Here is a 26,498-nt window from a genome sequence, read left to right as displayed (position 1 = left end):
TGAAAGCCATAATCATAACATCATGCAAATTGGAAGAGTTCTCTGAAGGTACTTTTTTGCATTGTCTTTCTTGCTGTTGGATAGTTAGATTAAATTGATAAGTTCTTCCACTCGGTTTAGAATAAATTCTAGTATGGAGATTCCATAACTTTCCTGGGAAAACTCTTGAAGTGTTTGAAGTTTGAAGTTTGACCAGTTCATGCCACTTAATTGATTTTTTTTTTTCTAGTATGGAGATTCCATAACTTTCCTGGGAATACTCTTGAAGTGTTTGACCAGTTCATGCCACTTAATATCTGGTTGGATTTCCCTATGTTCTAGCTTTTGTCCAATGAGTCTCGCCTTTCCAACAAGAGCCTCTGTAAACAGTCAAGCTCCATATTTTCTGCAACTACCCAATAGATGTGTGAAGAAAGGAATACTATTTTCCTCCTAAACTTTTCCTTTCAATGATAGTATTCTCGCAATCTCTCCTCTTCAGCCCCTTTGTCATCTTGGTCAAGTTTGGCTGAACTTGCTTGAGTTTATTCCTGTCTTGTACTGAAGTTCTCTACACTAGGCACAATACTGTATATATTACCTAACAAGTGACAAATAGAAGGGGAGAATCTTTACCCTTTACCTGCTGACTATACTGTCACAATACAGTACAGTCCAACAGGGAATTGGCTTTTTTTTTGCTAAGAGACCATCCAGCTGACTCAAGTTCCACATGTTGTTTATCAAGACCCCAGATCCGATCCTTTTCTAGAAAGCTGTTTTCTATTTTGCTGTCCTTCAGCTTATTGTCTTGCATGGTAGTATTGGATCTCAGGTGTAAAACTTTGTATTTTTCTTTACTGAACTTTTTGAGATATCTGTTGGCCCATTTCTCCTGTATATAGAGGTTCTTCTGAATAGCAGGCCTCAGTGCTTCCAATGGTGTTCTTTGCAAATTTGCTGATATTGTACTCTATCCCCACGTGCTGGTTGTTGTTAAAGATGTAAAACAGTTCTCTGTATTGATCTCTGAGGCATACCACTCATTGTCATTGGACTGCCAATTGGATGATTTTCACCACCAATCATTTCTCTTTGAGGCCAACTGTCAAGCAAATTTTCCATCCGCATCTTGCCTACTTGAGTCCATACCTCTCCATTTTTTGTTCGACTATGAGGGAACTGTGTTAAAAAGGTTAAAACCTTTAATCTCTAAAGTTATGTATACAGCAGCCACTGTATTTGCTTTTTCCACACAGAGATTTGTCTCATTGCTGAAGGTAATCAGTTTAACAGGGTGTCGTTTGCCATTTGTAAACCCTTGCTGACTGTTCTGGTCCTTCACATACTTTACGATGGCTTCATGCTCTTCCCAGGAGCTGTAAGCTGGCTGCCCTGTAGTTACCCAGTCATTCCTTTTTACCTTGATAAAAGATGAACATTACATTTGTGTCTTTCATTAATTACTTTAACCACCATCACTTGCAAGGATGGTAGAAAATGGGCTCACAGTGTCACCAGTTAGCTCCTTCAGCATGTCTGGATCTGATTATTTGGTCCCATGGACACCTGTATGTCCAAGGTGTTATCTTAAGAGGTTCCAAAATTTTAGCTTCCTTTGCTACGGGTAATGACTTGTTCACAGGGGTTCTATTTAAAGATGTGATGGCCTGGGATGCCCAAAGACAAGTATTATCATTTTAAACAGACAAGAAAGACTTCTTCTTTTTTTTTTTTTTGTTTTTTTTTGTTTTTTCACAGTATTCTAACACATAATTTTTTTTTTTTTTTTTTTTTTTTTTTTTTTTTTTTGTTTTTGTTTTTTCACAATATTCTAACACGTCAAGTTACAGCCTACGTTCTCCTCAGTCTTCCTTGGCTGACAACGTACTTACAGAAGCTCTTCTTGCTACACTCCACAATCCTTCCCACTTACTGTATCAGCTGAGTTTCACTTCCTTAACTCCAGCTTTGCGTGCTTTGGTAGGACCTATATGATCCTCCCAAGCAGACCTTTCTCTTTCATACCTTCTATATAGTTCAATTTTCTTTTGATGTGTTCCTCTACTCTGGTACACCATGGGACTTACATTAATTCATAACTCAGTTTGACTGCACATGAAATTCAAAATAGTCATATTCCTTTTCACCTTTAGCATTCTGGATAAAGAGGGTAAGGGAGCTTTCACAGTAATATCAGCGCTTTCATGAGCTTGCAAATCACACTCTTAAAGAATTTAAGTGGACAGATAGTGGTAGGTATAAATCCATGGTTTTGCCAGTGAAGTGGGGTCTGCACAGGTTACACCAGAGAGAAAAGGTCAGGAGCTGCCCTGTTCCATATACAGCCTGTTCTGCCACCTCCAAGAGAGTTACTAAAGGACACATCTGAGACTGCCATGGAGTTGGTGGTGCCTCCAAAAACATATTTAAGGTATTTAAACACCAAAAGGAAGTAGAAGAGGGTACCATAGCAGAAGGAATTCTTTCATTGTAAAGCTGATATCACCCCTGAAGGAACTGCAGCCAGTGGATGAACATATTATTGTAGGCAAGCTCCTTGAAGTGACTTGTGACCTGTAGATAAGCACATACTGCATCATGCTTCCTGAAGGGACTGTGGCCCATAGGTGGGCCTACAGCAGAGGAAACAGAAGGCCTGAGCAAAGAGAAAAAGAGAAAGGAATAAGGACCAGGATTCCAATCTCCTCCTCAGCCCACTGCCTCATCTGCAGCCTGATTCCAAACTCCTCCACAGCCCATTGCCTCACCAAGGTGAGTGAGCTTAACTTTCACTGATGACAAGGGAGTGGAAATTTGAAAAGTGGAAGTAGAGGTGTCTGGAGTGAAAGGGAAATGGGAAGAAAAGATATTTTCCTTAAGTGTTTAAACATTTGTCTTTTTCATTTCTAAATATCCCATCAGTAATTAAATGTCTATACTAGCTAGCAATGAAGTAAGCTAAATTTTCCAAGTAAGTCAGTAATTGGAAAGTGATTTCCCTGATGAATTTTTATGCTCTTGTTCTTGCAGTTTTCTTGCTCATCCCACTGGAACAGGGACAATGAGTGAAAGGCAGAGTGTATGCTTGACTACCAGCTTTGGCAAACACCATACAGACAGACAAAAATCCAATTGCTGCTGGAATTTCAGCGCATATAGAAATCCCTGGATATCTTACTCTACACTATGAAAGTTTATGAAATGTTTTCAACTGAATTTCTTGTTAGGTGTGAATATGACAATTAACCAGACCTAGAAACTACATGGGGTAACATACGTATCTCAGAAAGACTCAATAAGAGAGAGAGAGAGAGAGAGAGAGAGAGAGAAAGAAAGTGATTAGAAGGCAGGGTGTAGAGTAGAGAGATCTTCCCAGACCATAGATAACACAAACTGTATAGCTAAGAAAATACTCTTGCTAATGCTTTTATTAATATATAGGCATTAATAAGCAGTAATATTTAGGAAGGCCATTCTCACCTACATAAATATCAAATAATTTAATTAATTTATTCCAAAAACAAGGCACATGGGACCAATCCTTTTTTCTTTTTTGCAAAAGGAGGTTCAAAACCATTCCTACTATTTCCAGGAAACTTCTACCACTTATTACCTGTTATCATCTGAGTCTTTACATTCAGGGCAAAAAGTTGAGACCTAATTAATTGATCTGCTTTCCTTGGCACATCCTCTGTGCAGCATAGATCTTAGGAACTGGTTGGTCATTTTCCAACTGAAGAGTGCAAAACTTGTGAGGGCCATGACGGTGGAGCCAAACAGAGACTTGGTGCTCTTTTCAACACAGAGGAACATTAAGCAGGTTTTAAAAAGTATTAGCTTGCTTTAACTTTAAATGTTAATACACTGATACAAATAGCTAGGAAGCAATATATTTCTGCATTCAGTGGCCCATTTTATTACCATCACTGGAAACAGGATTTAAGCCCTTATGCTAACACTGCTAGAGTTCATCCTGACCTCATAGTTGTGTTATCAATCACTATGAAACTCGCTGTGTGAAGCAGAGCCTAGCTGACTCTACAAAACCCCAAACATTTTATAAAAGGTGATCTTGAATTAGGAGTGAAAGAACAATGGGAAAAAGGCACCTGTGTGTCTTCTAGAATTCCTTAGTGAAGAGCTCTCAACAATATGATTTCTCCATCTCTTTTTCTCCTTTTTTCTTTACTGTTTTTCCTTTACCAGGAAAATCCTTTTATATTTCTTTGCAACATAATTTTGAGCTCTACGTCATAACAGGGAAATGTAATAGACTTCCCACTGCTTTCTGTTAAAGTTTATATTTCCTATTGTGCATTTATGGTTGTTCACATTGATAATGAACAGAATACAGATAAAAGAACATTCTACTAGGTTTTGAATAGTCTGCATAACCTAATAGAGAATAGTTCTCAATGTTATTTCTCCAGAAAAGATTATAAAATACTTCCATGATAAGGAAAAATTTGTGGCCAGCAGAGTTGCTCTTAGGGATCATTACATATAAAGAGGATAAACTCTTTGAAATATTCCCTACTTTCTATACTACTTTTGTATGTAAAAGCTGCTTGCAAAGCAAGAAAACTACTTGTTGTAGACAGATCCCCTATGCTTTGAGAGTTCTATATTAATCCAACTGTTCAGAATGCCTTTACTTACTTTTTCCCCCCTTTTTTTGTTCTTTTATTTTCAGATTGTTTCTTTAATATTCAAGGTTGGTGGTTTCGCACAGAATGATGAAACAAATTTCTGAACTATTTTTTTTCTTCTGTTTGTTGGTACTCTTACAAATTAGGGGTTTTTTCCTTAAAATAAAATTAGCTTGTAATGCTATTTATCATTTTGGCACATAATTTTAATAATGTCTGTAATGATCCATAGGAGATATTTATTTACCTTGAAATTTCATTTTCATCAGAAGTATATTTACTGTTTGCAAACAAAGTATTCCCCAGCACAATGAGTGCCATCCAACTCCATATAAATCAAATCAGTTACAAAGTAAGATAATTGAAAAGTTCTAAATTAATATGAGTAAGTTACAGAAAGAAAAATATTGGCCAACACAGATTTTGTATAGGCGCTAGATTAAAATATATTTCCAGTTAAATGTCATTGAAAGAAAGTTTTACACTTGGAAAGCCTGGAAACAAACAAGCAAATAAAAACTCAACTGAAAATCAGGATATAAATTATGTTCTTATGAAAAAATTTCATTTCCTGTATCCTTTGTTTTGCATAGCACAAGATGAAAAATACATCTCCATGCTATGGCTTGTTTTCCAGAATAATTTATTGAACATTCTATCAACCTCACCCTTTCATGTGTCCTAAGCATGAAATCTCAATTAACATGAACCTAGCTTCTATAAGTTTTCACATTGATCTCTATTTATTACTTGATGAAAGCAATTTTACAGAAAATTTTAACTGTAAGGAAAGATTGAAGAGAACATTTCTATAGAAATGAAACAGGAGACAGAAGAATTCATAAGGGGAACAGGAACACTTTAAATCTTGTTGAAAGTATGTTGTAAAATATTATTTCACTTAGTATGTAATGCATCTCTGTTTTGTTATTTGATCAAAAACAAAAAATAGAGCATGTGTCATGGTCCTTCAGATGTTAAGGACAAAGTTTGATTTATATTCATCTACAATGTCTTTGCTACAAGATATTTATGGTATTTATTTTAAAATTACCTTAAATTTCCTTCTTGATATGATTGGCAAAAGTTTACAGCATTTTTTAAGTGGAGGGTTGATATTGATTTCCAATTAACGTTTGTGTTTATATTTTTGAACAACATGACAACAAATCTGATGAGTTATTTTAGTTCTGGAATAGCCAAAATTAATACAAATAATCTCTTTGCATTTATTGCATATTATTGTACAATGTCTACATTTTGGAATTTCATAGGGCTGAGTTTCTAGCATTGAACCACAGTAGTAGTCTCTTGTCTTATAAAAAGAGGGGTGAAAAATGAAAGAAAGAAATTTTTAAAAGACATTAAAATAAGTAAAAAAATTATTGCCCTTTCAAAAGAAAAATAGACTCCGCACTTATTTTCCTATCAGTTCTAAGATCCAAATTATGCATTCACACTTCCTGGACATCTCAGAAAATTACTGGAATGTAAGGTAAGAAGAAAAATGGATGAGGAAGTGTTTTCCTGAAAGAAATTGATGCAAACAAAAGGCATCACAGCAGACTTGAAAAGAGGAAAAAAATGTCCAGGGACTGATATTATTTTAAAAGCCCAGTAATCATTTGTTATTGGCTGAGTAAAAAGGTCTTCTGGATACTTCTGCACGAGAGAGCCTGACTGTTGATTTTGATGTCAAAGAAGCCTTATTCTTTCATGGTGGGCTGGAGAAGATATTACTCAGAAGAAGGAAATGATACTACTCAATCTGAAAACATTTTTCATCTCATCTAAAAGTGCAATAACACAAATTTTCTGCTGTGGCTGCTAGAGTAGAAATATTTTCCAAATCGTGTTGTATTGTCTCCGAGTACCTATTTTCTCTTACATCCTTTCCCATACAACATTATACAGAGGTCTCCAAGGAATATTTCGCAACGAAAATTATTGTTTGTTCTGTTTCCTGTAGCCCGTCCTTCCCTCATATAAGCAACACTGTGCTTTTAATGTTAAAGAAGGAATAACATATGAATACTTAAAAACATACAAGCAACATACAGCAAACTAAGTCTCTCTACACACTGCAGAAATACCAAATAGAAGATTTAAAAAAAGGCAAGCTAAATACTCAGGAAGAAAGAACTAGAAATAATGGTGAAATAGTAAAGATTTCTAAGTTTTCTAAAAGTATAAAGATTTATTTGAAACTTTAAAATGGCTGGTCAAATTTTGAGTTAAATAATACCTCCCTAATTAAGCTGAATTACAATCTTTCCCTGCTTACCTGTCTCCTTTATTGACAGAAATATACCTAAACACTCTTACTGATTTTGGATCTAACAATTTAGATTGTTATGATCCTGAGAATACATACTTTAAAACTGAACAGTTATTACTCAAAAAACAACTTGAAGAAATGTAGATTTCACAGCTAGATAGAGAAGGGCTGAAAATAGAAGTTATACTGTTCCTAAAATTTATTGTATGCATTTAATAGCATTATTGTTTGAATTGAAACAGATGTATTTTGGTAACAACAATGATTAGATTTCTTTCAATGCACAGGGAATTACTGTCAACTCCATTTATGCTGATCAGAATTGCACATTCTGATTCATCGTCTGTACAATCCATTTTGAAGTGATCTCTAAAATTTAAATAATCTGGTTTTTATTATTTTCCCTTTTTTTTATTTCTCATCTGAAAATTACTGTCGACATACAGAGGTGTCTTTTCTTTCTACTTGTGCACTTAGCTCCCACTGACATTAAGATAAGCATAAAAGGAATATATCTCTTAGGATTTTGAAGATAACTCTTGCAGCCCCCTGGTATTTTCTCTTCAGTTTCCTTTGATAACTCACTATCAATTGTACTAATCAACAAAGTCAAATCTTGCAATTTCAGTAGAAATTTCTTACAGCATAACAGTTCTCAGTGTATAATAATCTGGAGTTGCTCTCATTTTCTTTTTTAAAACAGGCTTGTGTGTTTTTCACAAGGTGTCAAGTTAATTTGACATAATGCAGTATATTGTACCTGCAACCTGATGAAACCCAGTCCACTTTTTATATACTTCATGACATTTTTATAGGTTTCTATAGCTAACGGTTTGCACAATTTAATTTCTCACTAAGTCTTTTTACTAGTGACAATTGCCCTGAATGGCTGTTAATAGCCTTGCCCTTCTTTATTTATATTGCATTACACAAAAGTTAGCTGATGGTAAACTAATTAAGACATATTCTCAAAGTATAAATCTGAGCTTCAGTCTTTGCTCTCGAATGAAAGATGGGCTTTATTGATCAAGCTTTAAGATTATGTGTTTATCATTTGATAGGAGAGTAGAGAAAAACTGTTGTATTAATCTCGTCATTCTTTTTAATGTCAAGAGAAGTTGGTCTTCTCTATGCTGTCCTCCCTCTGCTATCCACAAATGTCAGATAATTCAAGATCTGCTTTTTGATGCTAGCATACAGGAAAACACTTCTTTTCCAGAAGAATGCACAACCAATAAATACAAGGAAAAACCTTGTGAATAGAAAGTACCACAGCATTTAAGAATATCACTTGCAAATGAGCCCATATATGTGCCCATCCTGAACTCTTTATTTCTGTCATGTGAGCTAATTTTCCTCTGTTCTTTTCTATGTGAATTAAGAGCAGGTAGTGCTGGTCTGCTGGTCTACTGCCTATGAAGATGGCAGTTAGATGAAATTCTGAGATTTCTTTTTTATTTTTTCCAAGATACTAAAATTAATTTACTGTGAATTTACTGCAAAATTTACTGTGAGAATGGAATTCCTCTATAAACAGTATATTTCCTTATAGATCAATTTCATTTTTGTTCCCAGAAAAGCCTAATCCATATAATTTAAACCTTTTACTCCTTTTGACTCTATTTCTGTTTCCTTTCATCTGTTTCCTTTCTCATCAATGAGAAATCACTGAGATAAAAGTATCTGATTTTTTTTTTATCCTTTATTCATTTTCATATTGTTCTACAATAATGCACAGATTCATGGTGCTGTGGAAGGTTGAAGTCTTTCTGGCTATTCAACACTATTCAAGGTTAAAGTCAAAATAAGAGAAATATACAATATTATGACCATTTGTTAGATGTTTAGAACATTGCCTATCCACTCTAGTTACTCCATATTGACATGGAAGAAATATTTTCATTATAATTCTGCTGTTCTAGATGGCTAAATGAGTGATGATGACAACCATGCTGGATATGAAGGGTTTACCTCTGTCAATTAATATAGGTGTGGAACACAATACACATAAAAGAAACTCTGAATTTTAAATGTAGATATTGTAGTAAAGCGCCTTATCTTGAATTTTTACCAGATTAAAAATATCACTTTCCTTCCCTCTCATATGTCCTCATCAGAATGAAAACAGAGAAAAAAACACACAAACACCTGAAAACCAGCAACATTAAACTACAAAACACACACACTAAAAAATCCCAAATACTTTTCAGTATTTCTAGTTCTTCATCTTACTGAACTAAATACAAGGCTGTCACCATTCATTTCTAGGCTCAATGAAGTAAGTACCTAATCCAGTTGATGAGAATATATGATAACGAAGTGCAATCCCAATATATAAATAATTTCTGCAACAACTCACTCAAAAGAAATTGAGAAATGTAGGCCCTTCATGACACAGTGCAAGATTTTTTCCTACAGTTCCAATCAAAACTGTCTTTTATGTGTCTTTTTTGTCTGCTTTGTTGATGGCAGAAACGCTTGAGAAATTCAACTAGAAACCAAAATGAGTAAATAAAAAAAATTTAGCTTCAGGAAGGATTTAAAATTCTGGTAAAATTTTTATGAGAGGTGACTCACATTGCTTTGAATGGCATAAGGAACTTAGGTAATTTATTTATTTCTGTGATACAGTAGAGGAGATATTAATTCTGGTTTAGAGTGGGAGATTACTTACTGTTTTAAATATATTTATTATTGATATTGTTGTGTCACAATATATTTTTTTAATAATGGAAAGTTATAAATTTTTTACCTATTATACACTTCCTCAAATATTACTTAAAAGATTTCCAGGTAAACATCTCACCTAAGAACAACCTAGGACACTGAAAGAATCACTTTACTCTGGATTTGTGCGATTAATTTTTAACTACATTTAAAATTTGAGAGGGAGCTGTGTGTTAGGGACTTCATCCTTCAATTATTGAGACTTAGTTCATGTTAGGTATGACTGCAAATACTATAAATGTCTTTCTCTATAATAACAGCAATCTGCATGATATTCTGTCCTCAGCCCCTTATTAAAGTTTAGGTGAAATTTGAGTCTAAATGCTGATTTTGAGGGAATAACCCCTTTTTATATTAAAAAGTAATTATTAAAAAACAAAACAAAACTAAACAAAACAAAAACCACTAAATTTTTATTGGCTTTGAGTCTTACATGAATTTCCACCCAAGTGCCACAGTATTGTGGAAAGACAGGTCACCTTTCTCCACAGCCCTGTTCCTATTATCACTCTTCATCCTAATCTTGTCAAGTGGAAAAACTATCTCAAAGGCATAGAATAGACATCTACATTACAACTAATAGCCGTAGCTAAGCCCTGCATCCTTCATAAGGTCTCTGATTAGAGTCTGGAGTGGTAATTTAGGCTTCTACCAACAAAGCAAATTAGGTGTAGCAATGCTTAGCTGTATTTCAGACTTGTACTTGCATTCTTCATTAGTGTGACTGATAAAAAAAAAATGTGCTGCCTACAGAGCAGTGCCCCAAGCCATGTTATATCTTGTCTCAGGAGAACTGTAATGTCAGGGTTAAAATCATTGTTTTTCTTGATGATTTCTTTTGCCACTAGGAAGAATTCATGCTTTCTGACACATAGCCTGAGGCAGAAACTAAAACATTATTCTAAGGACAGGCTCACTTTTCTAACAAGGAAGGCCAAGGCCCATTTGGAATTAAATCTGGCTAAGGATATCAAGCATAAGAAGAAGGCTTCTTCAAATATATCAATGACATCATTCATTGCTGAACTTTTGTCTTGCGACTATATTTTTCTTCAAGATATTTTTTTCTCATTAATTTAAGCAGAAGATGGAGGTGGGTTTTTTTGACCTCATGCTCTATCATGCTCTCAACATGCAATAACAACATAAATGCTTTAAGGAGCAATACATGTAAAATATGTGATCATGGCGTATCTTTGGTGTTGCATACTGTATATAACTATGTGTTGACCCTCAGTCTTTCCTGCTGACATTCTCCTTTACTGTATCTCAACAACATATGTTTATCTATTAAAACAAGGTTGTTTTCAGATAAGTGGAAGTAACAAAATATTCAAAGTATTCAGAACATTACAAGGCTAGGGAATTTTAATTTACACAATTTCTCTGTGTCAAGAAAGTAGAAGATTAAATTGGATAGATACATCAGCTATTTATTATTAAAAGGCAGCCATTTATTATTAAGTATTCAAATAGCTGCACTTCTGTTGCATATAATCAAGAGCTATACTCAAGAAAGATTTGTAAGATTAATACTTGTTTTTATATGTTTCAAATAGTTTTCCCAAAGGTCAAAGGGTACCCTGCAATCATAAAAATAGAGGGTAAAAGCCTGAACCATCAGCTCTTTTTGTTAGATCACTTCACATTAAAAACTACAACTCAAACCAGAAAATAGCAGTATTACTCTAGGCTCTCAAAACCATTCATAATTGAAATTTTCATGAGTAGTAGTTCTACCATGTTATGTCTCATACCAGCTACATTTATTCTGAAATAAAAAATATCAATCTAGAGCTCACTTTTGTATATATTAATTTGTATTAATTAACTCTCCTGGGGATAAATATATGGATGAATCAGATATAACTAATGCAATAGTAGTGCCCCTGATACGTGTCTGTCCAGATAGCAAACCTTTACCAGGAAAAAAAAAAAATTAAAAAAATTGGAAGTATAGGTTTTAAGCCATTTCCAGACTAAGATGTTTGATTCCATATTTTCCACATGTCATGACATCATTAGGGAGCAAAATATTTAAGAAGCATGAAGACAAAAGTATAACAAGTTAGAGGAAGTGTAATTTGGTTTAGTAGTTGTGTCTGTCTGGTTCAGGAAAGTTCTTAATTCTTGCAGAGAAACCACATGGTTTTTAGGGGAATGGAACTTGACAGGTCCAAGGTGTATTTATCTATCTCCTCTTTAACTTTTTAAATTAAATCAAGCTTATCATGTGTGTGTACATAAATATTTTTTATGAGTTTGTGTATATTTAAATATTAGAATCCAGAAAGTTAATGTGGTTTTGGGCATATTGTCTTGTCTAGTATTGGAGTATATAAAGATGGTTGGGGTTTTTTACTGGTATCTGTCCTTAGCATCATTAATCCCTTTAGGTAAGAATCATTTCTTCTCTACATCTTAAAATATATTTACTGTATTACTCTTCCTGTAGTGGTGTGGATATCTTGAATATGTTTCCTTTCCTCTTGCTTGATCTGACAGGTCCTGAATCATTAAACTGAGACAGAGAAGGAGAAAAAAAGTTTTTCACTGGAACTTAATGTAGAGATACAATTTCTCAAGGTTTTGAGGGTCTTTTGGTCAATTGCTTCTGGTTTTCACTTAAGCAGAAAGCAATGGCCTTAACAGTATAAGTAATGCTGGCTGTGTTCACAAGATGCTGATCCAAACATGACAAGATGTATACTATTTAAGCTTTGATCTCCAGTATTTTCTCCAAAGGGATACAAAAAGGCACTTAAAAATATGAGGAGATGATCTGTATTCTCACAGTCAGAAAAATGCTCCTTCACACAGGACCTTTACATACCTTCACTTGGCAATGTATTTATGACTTTTTTAAAAAATAGAGTCTGATTTAGAAATTAGAGACAGATACATTCTTTTTTTACATAGGGAAGAATGATCACAATCCTCTAATCTGCTAGGAAAGTCTTGGTATTTTTAGGTTAAAGAGACATACCTTTTGTTTGCTGACTGGTTTAATAAATCTATATGCTATTAATTTGCAGTATCTTATATTTCTCAAAAGGGTTGAAAAATAATCAGATTTAAGTCCCATTTAGACAGTATGGGGTAGAACATTCTCCTCACAGTAGGATTTGTGATTTGTCAAACTGAAGAATTGTTTCTATGTGCACATTTCCCTTCATAAGGAAATATTCCATCCACTATAGCATTATGTAAAATCAGGAATTATTTCCTTTTCCCTTACAGTTATCTGAGCAGGTCTAATGTGCAGATTTATTCAAAAGAGAGCTTATTGTGAGAATCATAAAATCTTGAGAGGGAAGAACTTCTGAGCTGGAGTGTTTGCAGAGAAATGGAACAAGATGTGCTCAAAAAATGTTTTCTTATGAAAGTGGAAATACTTAAATTTACTAGAGATAAAATAAGAGATTGCCATTTGAATTGCTTTGCTTAAGTTAAGCAAGGGGTAACTTAGACAATATTTTGGTATTTTGCATATGATTCAAATTATAAGTCCTTCAGCCTCCATGACCCAGAACCCTCCTGTCTGGCTATTGGGTCCATTCCAGTACCAATGATCCCTGAGATTTCTGTCCAGGCTGAGGAATGCTGTTCCAAATTTTCAGGTTCAAACACTAATGAAACTGAGCTTGCATCCCAGAGACTCACAGAAACACTGAGAGGACATTGCCACAGTCACTTGCAGCTACACAGATGGCCGCAGACAACGTGCTGCCTTCAACAACACATACATAGAGAACTAAGATTTAATAGGAAGGTATAAGAATTTAGGACTGACTGCAGTGAGCAAGCATAGGGCTCAGACAGATATGTATGGACTGACCCCATTTTATACATGACCAGACCAAGTTATAGCACTTTCTGTCTCGCCCCTACCAATTGTTCCTTTCTTTTTTTCCTTCCCCTACACGTGTCTTCATTGGTCTATACTGCTTTATTAATTCCAGTAAGTGTCTCCCCTTGTTTACAGTCTTCCTACTTGCAAAGTCCATGCTGAATTTTCTGGAAGAGGTGCTTGTAGTGTATGCATTGTGTAACTAACAAGGTTTGTTCCTTGACATTGTCTCCATGAGGGTTTTTTTGTTTTGTTTTGTTTATAAGGTCTGTGTCTCTGTACATTTTGTTTCTGCTTTTGCCTTATTTTCCTCAATTGACAAGTTTGATGAAAATAGGAAGCTAGAACCCAGCTCGGACTTAGTAATCTTCTTAGGTAACTAAAAGTTAGGTATAAAATACTGAGTCAGATCCCGTTTCGTGCTTACAGCTTGAATATATTTTAATGTTTTAGAACTGGCATCTAGGGTTTTTTTTTCCTCTGAAACAATAATACTTTGCATTTATAGAATGCCTTTCATTCAGAGATCTCAAAGGACTTTACTAGAAACAATAAAGCTTGAACTATTCAGTAACATTCTCTTTTCATTTTGGGTATTGTTTTCTCACTGTTCTATCTCACTCAGGTGATTAAATTTATGTATGTGTTTTTATTTTCCTTTACAAGCTACATGAAGCCTATCTACCTGACTTGGAGTTTATTTCTCTTTTCAGTATTAAATTTTCGGTATTAACTTTAATTACATGAATACAAATGTATACATGCATTTTTAAGTACTATCTCACTCTACTGAAGTATTTCCGTCTTAATAATCTCAACTGTATAATTATAATAAAGAAATGCAACCAAAAATATTATACGGAATACAAAAAGAGTGAAGAGTGTCAGTGTGCTTATTCTGTTAAGACCAAAGAAAAACAAAACTAATCAGACTGCTGACTACAGTCTAGTCAGCGGTAATAATCCCATTTCATCAGGTACATTTAAAAAATTGTGTTTCACATTCCTCTAAAGCAGCTTTGCACATGTCACAGCACAAATTAGTGAAGTCTAAATTTCAGCTCAAGGCTCCATGTGTCATTTAATGGCATTCACTTGCTAGCTGTAGCCAAAAGCAGACTTCCATCAGGGACACTGAAACTCCTCATTTACATAAGAATGGGAAGTTAATTGTGCTACAGATATTCTGGCTTCCCCAAGGAATTCATTAAGCATGCTGGACTTGGTGAGAGTATAACTTAACTGACATTTCTAGGAAACCAGGGAAATTCTACTTCAGAAATACAACCTTTGGAAGCAAAATAAATTGTTTAATATTAATTTGATTCAAACCTTTCCAGACTGTGTGTGGAATACCTATTACACTCTCATTTCTCAAGTAATTTTCTAGATATATGTAGTTACTTAGAGTAAGTTTTCTTCCTTTTCAGTATAGGATCCTGAGCTCATCTTATTATTTGACAAGAGGATTTACACTTATATTTGCTGCTGAGGAATTAAAAAAAGAAAGGCTGGGTGGCATTTTGCATCTTATAGACATTGTTATCAGTAAGCAAGTACTCAGAGTATTTATTTTAAAAAGTAAAAAAAAAATGTACAAGGTATTTATTTCAATATTAAAATATAGCTATATAACTTGTAAAAATATAATGCTAAAATGCTATTGTAGATAAGATACAATCTCCAACAAAAGGGTGTACACTTCTTGTATTGAAAAAATAATCTTATTGTGAAGATCTTGCTTTCACAATTTCCCCTACAAGGGCTGTGGTCAACTGAAAGAGTCAAAAAGTATTCCAGTGTAATAACATTCATTTCTCACAAAGCCTTTTTCTTTTCTTATGAAACCTACTTTTTCTGAAGTGAGTTACTATTAGACAGAAAAAAAAAAACAACTTAATGGAAAGGAGGGATCTGTTTATAAGTTACAGGCATTTTATTTAATTCAAGAATAAATTTTTTATTTTTTTTCTGGATTATGGAGAAATATGAAATAATGTTTTTAATGATGTACTCTGACAGAAAACTAATGCATTCTTCTTTCATTGCACTTATGTATATATACAATGTATCAAAATATTTATATTTCCATACTTTGAAGAGTCTATAGCTATTTTAATTTAGTTTTATTTTATGCATGCTCATTCACTGCTGAAAGTTTCTATTCAGCTAAAAAGTTTTCCCATGCAATACTATGAAGACAATAACAACAATTTTTAGCGATTCCCTGCAAGGAGATTTTAATTTTCTTAACAACACATGGCATATCAGCTTAAACTATATGCTTCTTATGCTTACTTTTTTTACAAAGACTTTGACTTCTAATTTAATTTTTATCAGTAGACTTGTAGAATTATTGCTGTCATTAAAAAGAAGCTTTAGCCAGTCATGGTATTAAATTGACAGAATGTTAATAACCCCACAATTTAAAAATAAAAAAAAGGAAGAGGAAAAATTTTCTTGCATTAATTTTTTAACATTTAAAAAAGTAATATTTTTTCTTGCATCATTGTAACTGCGAGAATGCATGCACAAGGTTGTATGTGTGTGTACATAGTGAGTACAGAGGAAAATAATATATTAATTCTTTTACTCATTCAATTTTCCAATTTTATTGTAAATTTCTTATAACGCACTGCAGTTTTAAACCACAGTATGCAATCAAATAGAACAGTTCAAGAATAATATAGATCATAATATTGCCTTACTGATCTAAGTTTTTTTCCTGAAAAATCCTATGATTTTTCAAATCATCCTATGATGAAAAAATGATACAAAAATCGTAGGCTTTTGATCCATCTAAAATCCTATGATGATTCAAACTATATCTATAAGCTTAAGTAGGGACAGCTGCAGTAGAAAAATAGTAATGTCCTTAATTTATGGAACAAGGTGCATGGATTAAAGGATAGCAAAAGAACAATATTCAATACAAATCTGAAAAGATCAGAAGGGAAATAAACAGCACAATAGCAATAAATAACACAGGCAAAATTGGACTACAATGCTGTTGACTGGCATGAACAATATTAAGTGGTAGAACAGAGAGAAGTCTTATGAGTCCTTTTCACTGAAGTTTAAAGTCTAAAAAATAAGATGGGTAACCACAGTGCTTGACATGTGTAAAAATCTCTGAGAAAACAGGTATCTCTTAAACCTGCTAAAAGGAAGATAATCATTGTGTTATAGCATTATCAGACTGTCAACTTTATAAGAGTAATGCAAGAGAGATTACAGGGTATGGAATAGACGGCATATGAAGGATACTACAAGAAAAAAACCCCAAAACTCCTCAGAATCTTTGTGGGTGACATTCATAAACAAAGTATTAGGGTTGAGCTATCAGCACCCTAAGCGGGGTTACTATTATACTCAGGAAATATTAATTGATATTAGCGAAGCCTAGCAGAGTAGCAGTAAGAGTTCTAGCTAGCCATACATGGGCTGGACTAATGCCTTGCCAGCAAGAGATGTAGAGAGGCTGCTTTCTAGAACTAGTCTCAAAAACCACAGGTAAAGATGCCATTCTGATCTGGACTCTGGTAATAGCACCCGGATTCAGCATAAAAGATATTAGTGGAATAATAATGTAATAAACACAACAAAATTAACTTTAGGATTGTAGCAGAAGAAAGTAGGTAAAATAAATTGAGGAAGTTTATACCTACTTTCAAGATGGGGACTACAGGAAAATTAGGAAAGGGAAAAAAATAGCACAAGAAACTCCAAGAAACAGTCTAAATACTGACCGGTCTAAAAGGAGCCAACAGGTTGTTTTTCTAGAATCAGATAACAATGTGTACCCCAACTCAGAATGAAAGTGAAATATCCCACTCCCCACCCACTCCAAAACAACACCCTATCACTAAATTGAAGCCCCCACAGGACTTCCTCAGAGGAAGGCATCTCTGAGGATATTCTCATATGCTGCATGCCCTGGAACTGTAGAGAAGTTTCTATGGATATAGTATATATCCATAGATATATAGTTATATATTATCTATAGTTAGAATGAGATGTGAAAAGTATTCAACTGGTGGCAGATGAAGAGCATTCCTTCCACCTACTGTTAACTCAGGAATCACAGAGATACCTAGCATAGCTGCAAACAAAAATCCAGGATATTATTTTGCATGTAACTGGTCCTTTATTGAGTGCAAAAGCTGTCAAGTTTTTGAGCAGTGGGCAAAGGATGTTGAACTAACATCGACAAATGGACAAGCTTAGTGGATGCATAATGGTGTGCATAGTAATACTATCAGCTCAGAATAGAACAAAATGCCTCAGTTCAAAAACTATGAATGTATCAAGGAAGCATCAGTGGTCAAGACAATTTCCAGCTCTCCCCTGCATGCTGATTTTGGATGGTTCACAGTGGCTACTATGGGACCATGTGTTTGGATTTGTGCTGAAAACAGTGTTGATAACATAGAGATTTATTTTTTTTATTGCTGAACAAGGCTTACACAGAATCAAGACCCTTTCTGCTTTTCATACTGCCACCCTGGTGAGGAAGTTGTAAGTGCATGGGAGGTTGGAAGGAGACACAGCTGGGACAGGAGACCCAAACTGACCAAAGGGATATCCCAGGCCATATGGCATCATGCTCAGATATAAAGTGAGAGAAAGAAGGAGAAAGGGAGAACTATAGAAACATAGAGTCATAGAATATGCTGCATTGGAAAAGACTCATCAGGAACCTCAAGTTCAATTCCTGGCCCTGGGCAGGACATCCCAAAAGTCACACCTTTCTTGAACTCTGTCAGGCTTGGTGTTGTGACCACTTCCCTGGGGAATACGTTTCAGTTCCCAGCCATCCTCTGGATGAAGAACCTTCTCCTCATATCCAACCTAAACCTCCCCTGACTCAGATTCATGCATTTTCCTTGAGTTCTGTCACTGGTCACAAGAGAAATGAGTCCCTGCCTCTCTGCTTCCCTGTGAGAATGTTGTAACTGCAATAAGTTCTTCCCTCAGTCTTCTCTTCTCCAGGCTGAACAGACCTCAGCCACTCCTCATACAGCTTCCCCTCCAGATCCTTCACTACCCTTGCATCCCTTCTTTGGATGCTCTCTAATTGCTTAATGTCTTTTCCTTGTTGTGATGCCCAAACCCATGCCATATAAGGTACAAATAAAGGACACTGCGTCTATACCTTAAAGTAGACACTTTAAGGAGGTTAAGGTGCCTGAAATCCTATTTAAGATGGTGTGGAAAGTCACAATACTGCTTGTTCCATTCTTCTTTCTACTTGTATTTACCTTTTTCATATTTAGATCGAGACATAGTTGATCCTTCTTTAGGTAGAAGAGATAAACTTTGTTTTCTTCTGACATCTTCAGACAATTACACTGCAGAATCTAACCTCTAGACAAGTCCAGACACTTTAAAACAAAAACTGTAAAATATTGCAGCACTTTTCTATATTGAAACATAAAATTATGATATATTTCTTTGAGTATAAAATTATCAGGTTTAATCATCATTATGTTTTATGCATTATGTACTTGTGTATGAAAAGTATGCAAAAGGAAGCAATCACATTTTCTTGCAAATTAAGGAAGAATTGAGTTTATTTCATATTAAAGTGTTCTAAAAATGTCTCCTGTTTTTTCAAAATAATATTTCAATCAAAATTTAAAAGGCATGACTGACAGCCCCCTAAACTGAACTTTTTCTTTCCTGAATGACAGGAAAAATTCTATATCTACCAGACGACATAGTTTTTGAAAATAAATGACTCATATTTAGCTTGAAAAAATGTATCTAAGGAATTTTTAAAGTACCCTGTATTATTTATCTACCCCATGAAATAGTTATTTTTTAAGAACATCACTGTGCACCTTGAAATTCTATATGTAGAAGTCTCATTGCTTTATTTTTTTTGTCTTTGTGTTCAAGTTGCATTTGAAATCCTATATGTGTGGACACATTTGCATAGCTTGATCTGAAAAGCAACAAATAAATATGCATGGAGCATTTTTTCTGTGCACAGAGGATGACCCACTGAGTTACTGCTGAAATAAATAAAAATGAATTACTAATTTATACTCTAAATCATTCATCTGGTACCACCCTTACCAGAAGTATTGATGCAAAATGATGAAGAAAGTAAAGAATTTGTAAACTATAGTCTCTGTAAGTGAATTTTTAATTTCCATGACTATATCTTTCTTGGATTCATGTGTTTATTATACCATGCATCTTGTTATTCTTGTTGTTTTATTGATTTTTTCAAAACATTGTTTTCATGTTGTGCAACAATTTGATCTCTGAAGAGCTGCATTTTTTCAATTACATTCCCCATATATTTCTAATGTCAAACACATTTCATCTCTATAAAAGTGTCTTGAAGGAGTGATCACATTTCTGCAATCCCTTCTTCTTTACATCAGTCAGAATAAGTAGGCTTTGAAAATAAATATCTTAAGCACTAAAATCAGAATTAAAATATGTTATTTATTTTGTATTCGTACATTTTAGCCAATTAAGTTTTAATATTTAGTAGGTAGGTGAAAGCAATTCTCATTATACAAATAAAAACATAAATATGTGAAACAACTCCCAGTTTATGTATATCTTAGAATACAGGTCTAATAAATCTGTCTCAAAATTTATTTTCTTGTGTTTATTTTACACCAAAAAATACACCCCAAAAAAAGGTACCTTTAATTTGTACACAAAAATAATAAGGTAAGATTGGATAACTCTGTAAATAAAGAGCTCAAATCTTCTGTTTAAGAAGTGTTAAATAAACTGCCTAAATATGAATAATCTTGTTTAATGTCCTTGAAAATTAAGTATTTCTGTCTTGTTCTACTCAAGCTATCAGAAACTTTTATGCTATTAAACATTTCTACTTGGAATATTCTTCAAAGTCTTGGGTGCTTCTGTGCTGATAAATAGAAGAAAATCAGAGAGTAAAGTTCAAGCACTGGACTCCATACTTTCCATGTTTCATAATTCTTAGCTCATGTCCTAGTTCTCATTTGAATCACATACCTATTCATTTTTCTAGATAATTCTGCTACAAAAACATCTTTCAGGTTAGATATAAAAAGATCTATACCATAAACTTTGAAGTACACTTCCATTTTTGTTCCATCTTTTGTGTAATAGCAGAAAAAGACCTAATGAGAAAGATATTGAAAAAAATCCCAAAACATCATCATATTCAGTGACTGAATGTGAAAAACATCATGATTTTTTCAAACCATATTATCAATTAAAAATAAAAATGAATGTGTAAGAAAAGTGTAAGAAAACACTGGTGAGAAAATTTGGTCAGTTAAAGAGTAGAGGAGAAATATGATCTTCCAATAAAAATGAATTCATAAAATAAAAATAATAAATATATAGTACTCTGAGCATCGGTGTAAATAGTGCTGATTACTTATTCAGATAAAAGGAATACGTGTTGTTTGACAAAACTCTAAACCATCGGACTCACTGGTACTGGAAAAGACTGAAGAAAGTATTCAAGTAGATTTCATTATAAAATTTCAGTCTTTCTTCAGTGAAGAATCCTTTGATAATGATTTCCTGCAAAAGTGCAGGAAATCAGGCAAGAGAAAAATTAAATGCCACTTTATGCATGAGATACTCTTTTAACTAAATGGACAAGTAGTGATGATGTATATACAAAACCAATATTTAAACATAGATATTAATGTGCACATTACAGAACTATTTTATTAGGATGTTTTTCAAAGGAGAAGCAATATTTCTATTATATGTAATAAAATCAGTATTGTTAGCTTCGGACAGGTATGCTCTGAAACTCTTGAGTCTACTTTTGACTTCAATATATGAACATTTTCCTTTTACAGTTTATGTGATCTTAAATGTGAAAAATGATACTTCATAACTCAGGAGATATTCACTAAAATATTTCTTGTTTTCCTTTTATGTTATTGGTGGGCAGAAAATTTCTGATCTCTTAACGACTATGGGTATTTTAAAAAATCAGCATGACAGATTACATAGATATTTTTTCTTTATGATACATTGATAAAACCTGTACTTTAAGAAGTCATTTCTCTCTACATTCATTTATTTTATCCAGTATGAGACCATGAATTTTCTTATAGTAAAATGCATTTTTTAAGAATTTATAAAAGCCTTATGTAAAATTTGGTCATTAAGTACTCTATGAATTGTGAGAAATATTTTTAAACAGTAAATTAGAAGTTGTCAGCAGGTATACTGAAATTGTTTTTCTGTATTTAAATTATTTTCTCTTTGAGACACACAGATATTCTCAAAGAAATACAGAAAATATAACATATATGAAATAGGAGAAAAGCATAGAAGACATCTCGTTAGCAGTGCAATGCAAATTGTTTGAGTAAAAACATAGTTTAATGTGAAAATAAACCTGGGAGAATTCTCATGCTACACTGCTTGATGAATTATAAGAATACCTAGGACTTACATGGGGAGCAAGTTTCGTGCTTTTCCACTCCATACAGAATTAACATCACTGTTGTATTACTATGCTATTTACATTTTTCAAATACCTGCTGGGAACTGGAAAGGATTAGCATATTATCATTAGGAATGTTTCCATCTTAGGTAAGACTTGCTTTGGTTAGACATTTATTTTAATAACTGTATTTCTTCCCATTTTTGCAGTCAGCAGTTTCAGAAACAACAGAGGTTTTGTTTGTTTGTTTGTTGTTTTTTTTAAAGGATAATATTCTGAATTCTGAAAAATCATCACAAGTATCAAATTCATCTGACTAAGAGATTAAATCATCTCAAAAGAAACTTTCATACATTTAGTTTATTTTTTTGTTTTACTTGGCAAACAATTGGGATACCTTATGTCCTGGATATTTTCTGAGGAAAGAGGCATAATTATAATACACATTAAGAGGGTTCAAACTGATAAACAGAGAAGAAAAAAATCTGCTAATTAACTAAGCTACAGCATCAGCCCAGTTGCATAATTATGATTTCCTGAAATCCTGAGTTGAAAATAGATTTTGAAAGGAATCCCTAATAATGCAGAATTTTGAGAAGACTGAGCTCCACTTTTGTCTTAGTTTTCTTTCACTCTGCCATAATTTCAGCCTACTTCAGTGCTTTGATGTGTTCTAGCTACATTAAAACATCTTACAGGCTTCACAGAACACCCCAGGAATTTAAAAGAGGCAGTTGTGAGCAAATCATACTAATTTTATCATTGTGTGTTCCCTTGGATTTTGATTTGAAAAGTCCCATCAAAGGATATAGTACTCTGCTTCTAGCTGATATTTTCAGCATAAATATTTTTCACAATTAACATATTTGAGACCATTAATGAAAAATAGACCTCACTAATCCAGATAATTTCATTTATGCCACTATATTCTATGGAATGAGATGCACAAATTCATATTCAAGTTACACTTTCTTGAGTTGTTAAGATAAAATTTGTAAAGGGAAAAAATACAACACCATTTATGGATACAGTAATTTCTGCTAATCCGGTTGAAGCAAAAATTATGAGTATTTCCGTTAAAATGAAATTTATATGTCAGAAATCCATAATCCTTCATTAAAATAATTAACAAAAAGCAGAAAAATAATAATGCAATTAAAAATATAATTTACAGGCAAGGATCTCTTATTGCTGCTCCACTTTTCTGACTTTCTTTTTAGTCTTTCCCATTGCTGAAAGATCCCTGAGCAGTCTTTCTGAGAAATGCAAAGCAGAGAAGCCTTCATGGCTAAATGTGAACCACTCAAACTCCTGGTAAGACAAGATTAAGATGCTGATGGCATCACTATCTTCCTCTTCTGGTTTTCTTCAGTTATGGATTTGTGTCTGCCATTTTGTCAGCTTGTCTCCCTTTCCTCAGCTGGTGTCAGTCCTCTAAATTCTTAGCAATCTTAAACCTCAAGAAGGGTCTCACCATCCTCCCGAGCCTTCCACAGCTCAGAATACTTTCCCCCCAGAGATTTCAGTTTTACTTAAAGTCTTTGTGTACGATTAATAGAGCGACAGTGAGAGCAGACCTGTAAAAGCATCTCCTAATCTCTCAGGCTTTCACTTTTTATGGTGCTGGAGAGTTAAAGGCACAAGAAAAAAAATCAAAATTATTAGCAGAGCTGATTGCCCTTCAGAATCTTGATCTCTTTTTCCTTCATGTCACAGTGATCCATTCCTTGTTTAGAAAGCAATATTCCTAAATGTTTCCACTGGGGAAATCAAAGGCTCCACTTCAACCCCTGACTTTTATACTCAATATCAGTCAAAGTCAACAGCCCAGTTGAACACCCATATATTCGGGGCCACTAGTCATTCATCATTAATGACTCTTGATTGTTCCATCACCTTTTCTCAGCCTTTTTATTTGGTGCCAAACTTACACTACAAAATTTTTGTACCAAATCCCAAAAGTAATTTTAGCACAATGTAGAAATAGCAAATGAAGGTCACAGGAAAATGTACAGTCTCTGAAGCAAGACAGAATTCATTGTCTGATAAATAATACTCCCAAACACTTCACCTTTTCATCTTTATTAAGATATATTTTCCTTAAATTCTGTATTTAATTTCACAGTCTTTTATCATATGTTTTACCTGAGCATTAGATATAATACCAGTATATTTAAAGTATAAAATTTCGTCCCTAGTTGACTTGGTAATATTAGTATTCTGTAATGTTAGTGTTATGGGTCAACACAGTTGAAAATTCAGGTAAGACAAAGCAGTGCTATTGGTATGATTTTCTTTTGCTAAAATGTGATTTTAGAAATAACAAGATTTATTTTACTTGGTTTTAATTGGAAGAGGATAAATTCTTTATAAATTCACAATATTCTTCTTCTTGAATAGTTTTGTCATGTAGTTGCAATTAAACTGGAGTCAAGATTGATTTTTTTTTTTTTTTGTCATGGAAACATTGAATTAAAGTTTATCTTTCTTTGCAGATATTTTTTCTGTCTTTTTTATATCACAAAAATATATAATATTATGGTGTATATTGAAAACTGTATTTCCATTGTCTGTGAATTCATCTCCCAGAACCAGAAAAATCTGTTGTCGAATAAAGTGTATATTCATACCATATACATCTATAAGCATTGTATAATTTACTCAAAAGATCAACTGACATTCCAAATTGAAAAAATAATACTGATTTTTCTCTCATCCTAAGAAACTTTGGTAGGTTTCAATACCAATTGAAAATTGATGTAAGGACCTACATAAAAAGATCCTGGCTGCCTCCCTTTCCCATCCATTTTCTATTAATGAGAAGCATTGTATGGTATATCTGACTATATATGTTACTGTACAATTTGTTAGAGTCTCAAATTATTGGTGGAGGCATACATTTTTTATGGACAGTCTTATGTTTTAAAATAAAAATGTCAACCTATGTTTCAACTCTCAAGCCTTTTTCAAAAATTGTGAAGTTTTCTTTTGGGGGCAGTGATTATCTTGTTTGCGGTGTATCATCTTATTTGCATAGTTTCAACTGAGAATATTTTTTGATGTTCCACACGTTGGACTCAATGATGTAAGATATCTCTTCTAATCTTAATGATTCTATGAATCTTAAATCCACAAGCAACTCTGTGGATTTTTACTAAAGGATATCTTAGAATTGTGAGAATCATCAGGAAGAAATAAATTTAACAGTGTTTGTGCCCAAGGTGAATTGAAATAAAGATAAAATTGAGATGAAGTTTTTCTTTTTTCTCCTGCATCTTAACTATTAAGTATTATTACTACAAATGCTGTTTCAATGCCAGGGTAGGAGAATTGTGTGACCAATAAAATAATGGCAGATCCCATGAGGAAACTCTTACCCATGCAGATTTTGCTGAGCAGCACTGACAAAATCTGTAAGTGTGCCAAATTGTGTGAGTAAATAGCCAAGCCTGAAATAGCTAAAAATGTATTTCTTGCATGTAATTTCAATTATGTAAGGAATTATGTGAGGTGTTTTATGGGATGCACTTTTTAACATTATCACAACCACCAAGAAAAATTATAAATTATGCAAAGCTCCCAGGAAGGATTGTAAATAAAAACATGGTATCTACACAGCAAAAATTCTGATTCTCTTTGATATATATAAATAAATATTCCATGCATTTCAGGGTAGTTACGTACTTCAAAGAAAAAAAAAGAAAAAAAATGGGCTACAACCAATTTAAATAAATATATTTTAGAAAGGAGAAAGTGGAAAAAATGGGAAAGGAAAAAAAAGAAACAAGGAAAGGGAAAGCAAAGGAAGGAAAAAGGGAAGAGAAAGGAAGGGAAGAAAATATACTCCAAATATGTTCTGATACAAGCCATGAAGTAGTCAAGTAAAGTGCATATAAATTTAAGACTTAACTATATGTACATACCATTTGTATGTGAAATATTGCTTAGTGTTCTCAGAAGGTTTGGTTGGTCTTAAAATCATCACTTTTATTTATAATTTTTGTGAAGATGAGGGAGAATCCCTAATTCCATAAAAGTGTCCCATTCTGTTAAAGGAAGGCTGTGAGTTTTTTCCACACACTTGTCTCTAGTAAATTCAAAAGCCAGCATTGCCATTCACATTCCCTTAAATCCATTCTATGATCAACCAAGCAAAATAGACACATTTGAAATATGGTTAAGACAGTAAATTCAAAAGCCAGCATTGCCATTCACATTCCCTTAAATCCATTCTATAATCAACCAAGCAAAATATGGTTAAGATTGTAGGTGGTCAGAACGTTCCTATGTGCATTTCTCTTTTTCTCCACAGACCACAAAATAGGCTCAGGGCACCTCTCAAGGCTAGATAGAATAAATATAGGGCCCAGTGATGGGTTTTATAATTCACATTATCCACAGACATAAGTGGGCACTCTGTCCATGCAGAATAAGTAGCAGACCAGTTCTCTTAGTTCTGCTTTGAGTTCTGAATGCTTAAATTTTAGTAGTAATCTGACTGTATCCCTGGGAAGAGGATGTTTAATGGAATACAGATTTGCATTCTCCCCTATTATTTATTTCTGTTTATTGTCAAGGAGTTGTCTG

The sequence above is a fragment of the Passer montanus genome, unplaced genomic scaffold (genome assembly GCF_014805655.1).
Source record: "Passer montanus isolate IOZ18808 unplaced genomic scaffold, ASM1480565v1 scaffold30, whole genome shotgun sequence".
Taxonomy (NCBI): Eukaryota; Metazoa; Chordata; class Aves; order Passeriformes; family Passeridae; genus Passer; species Passer montanus.
The sequence above is the reverse complement of the archived record's forward strand: the minus strand, read 5'-3'. Positions refer to the sequence as shown.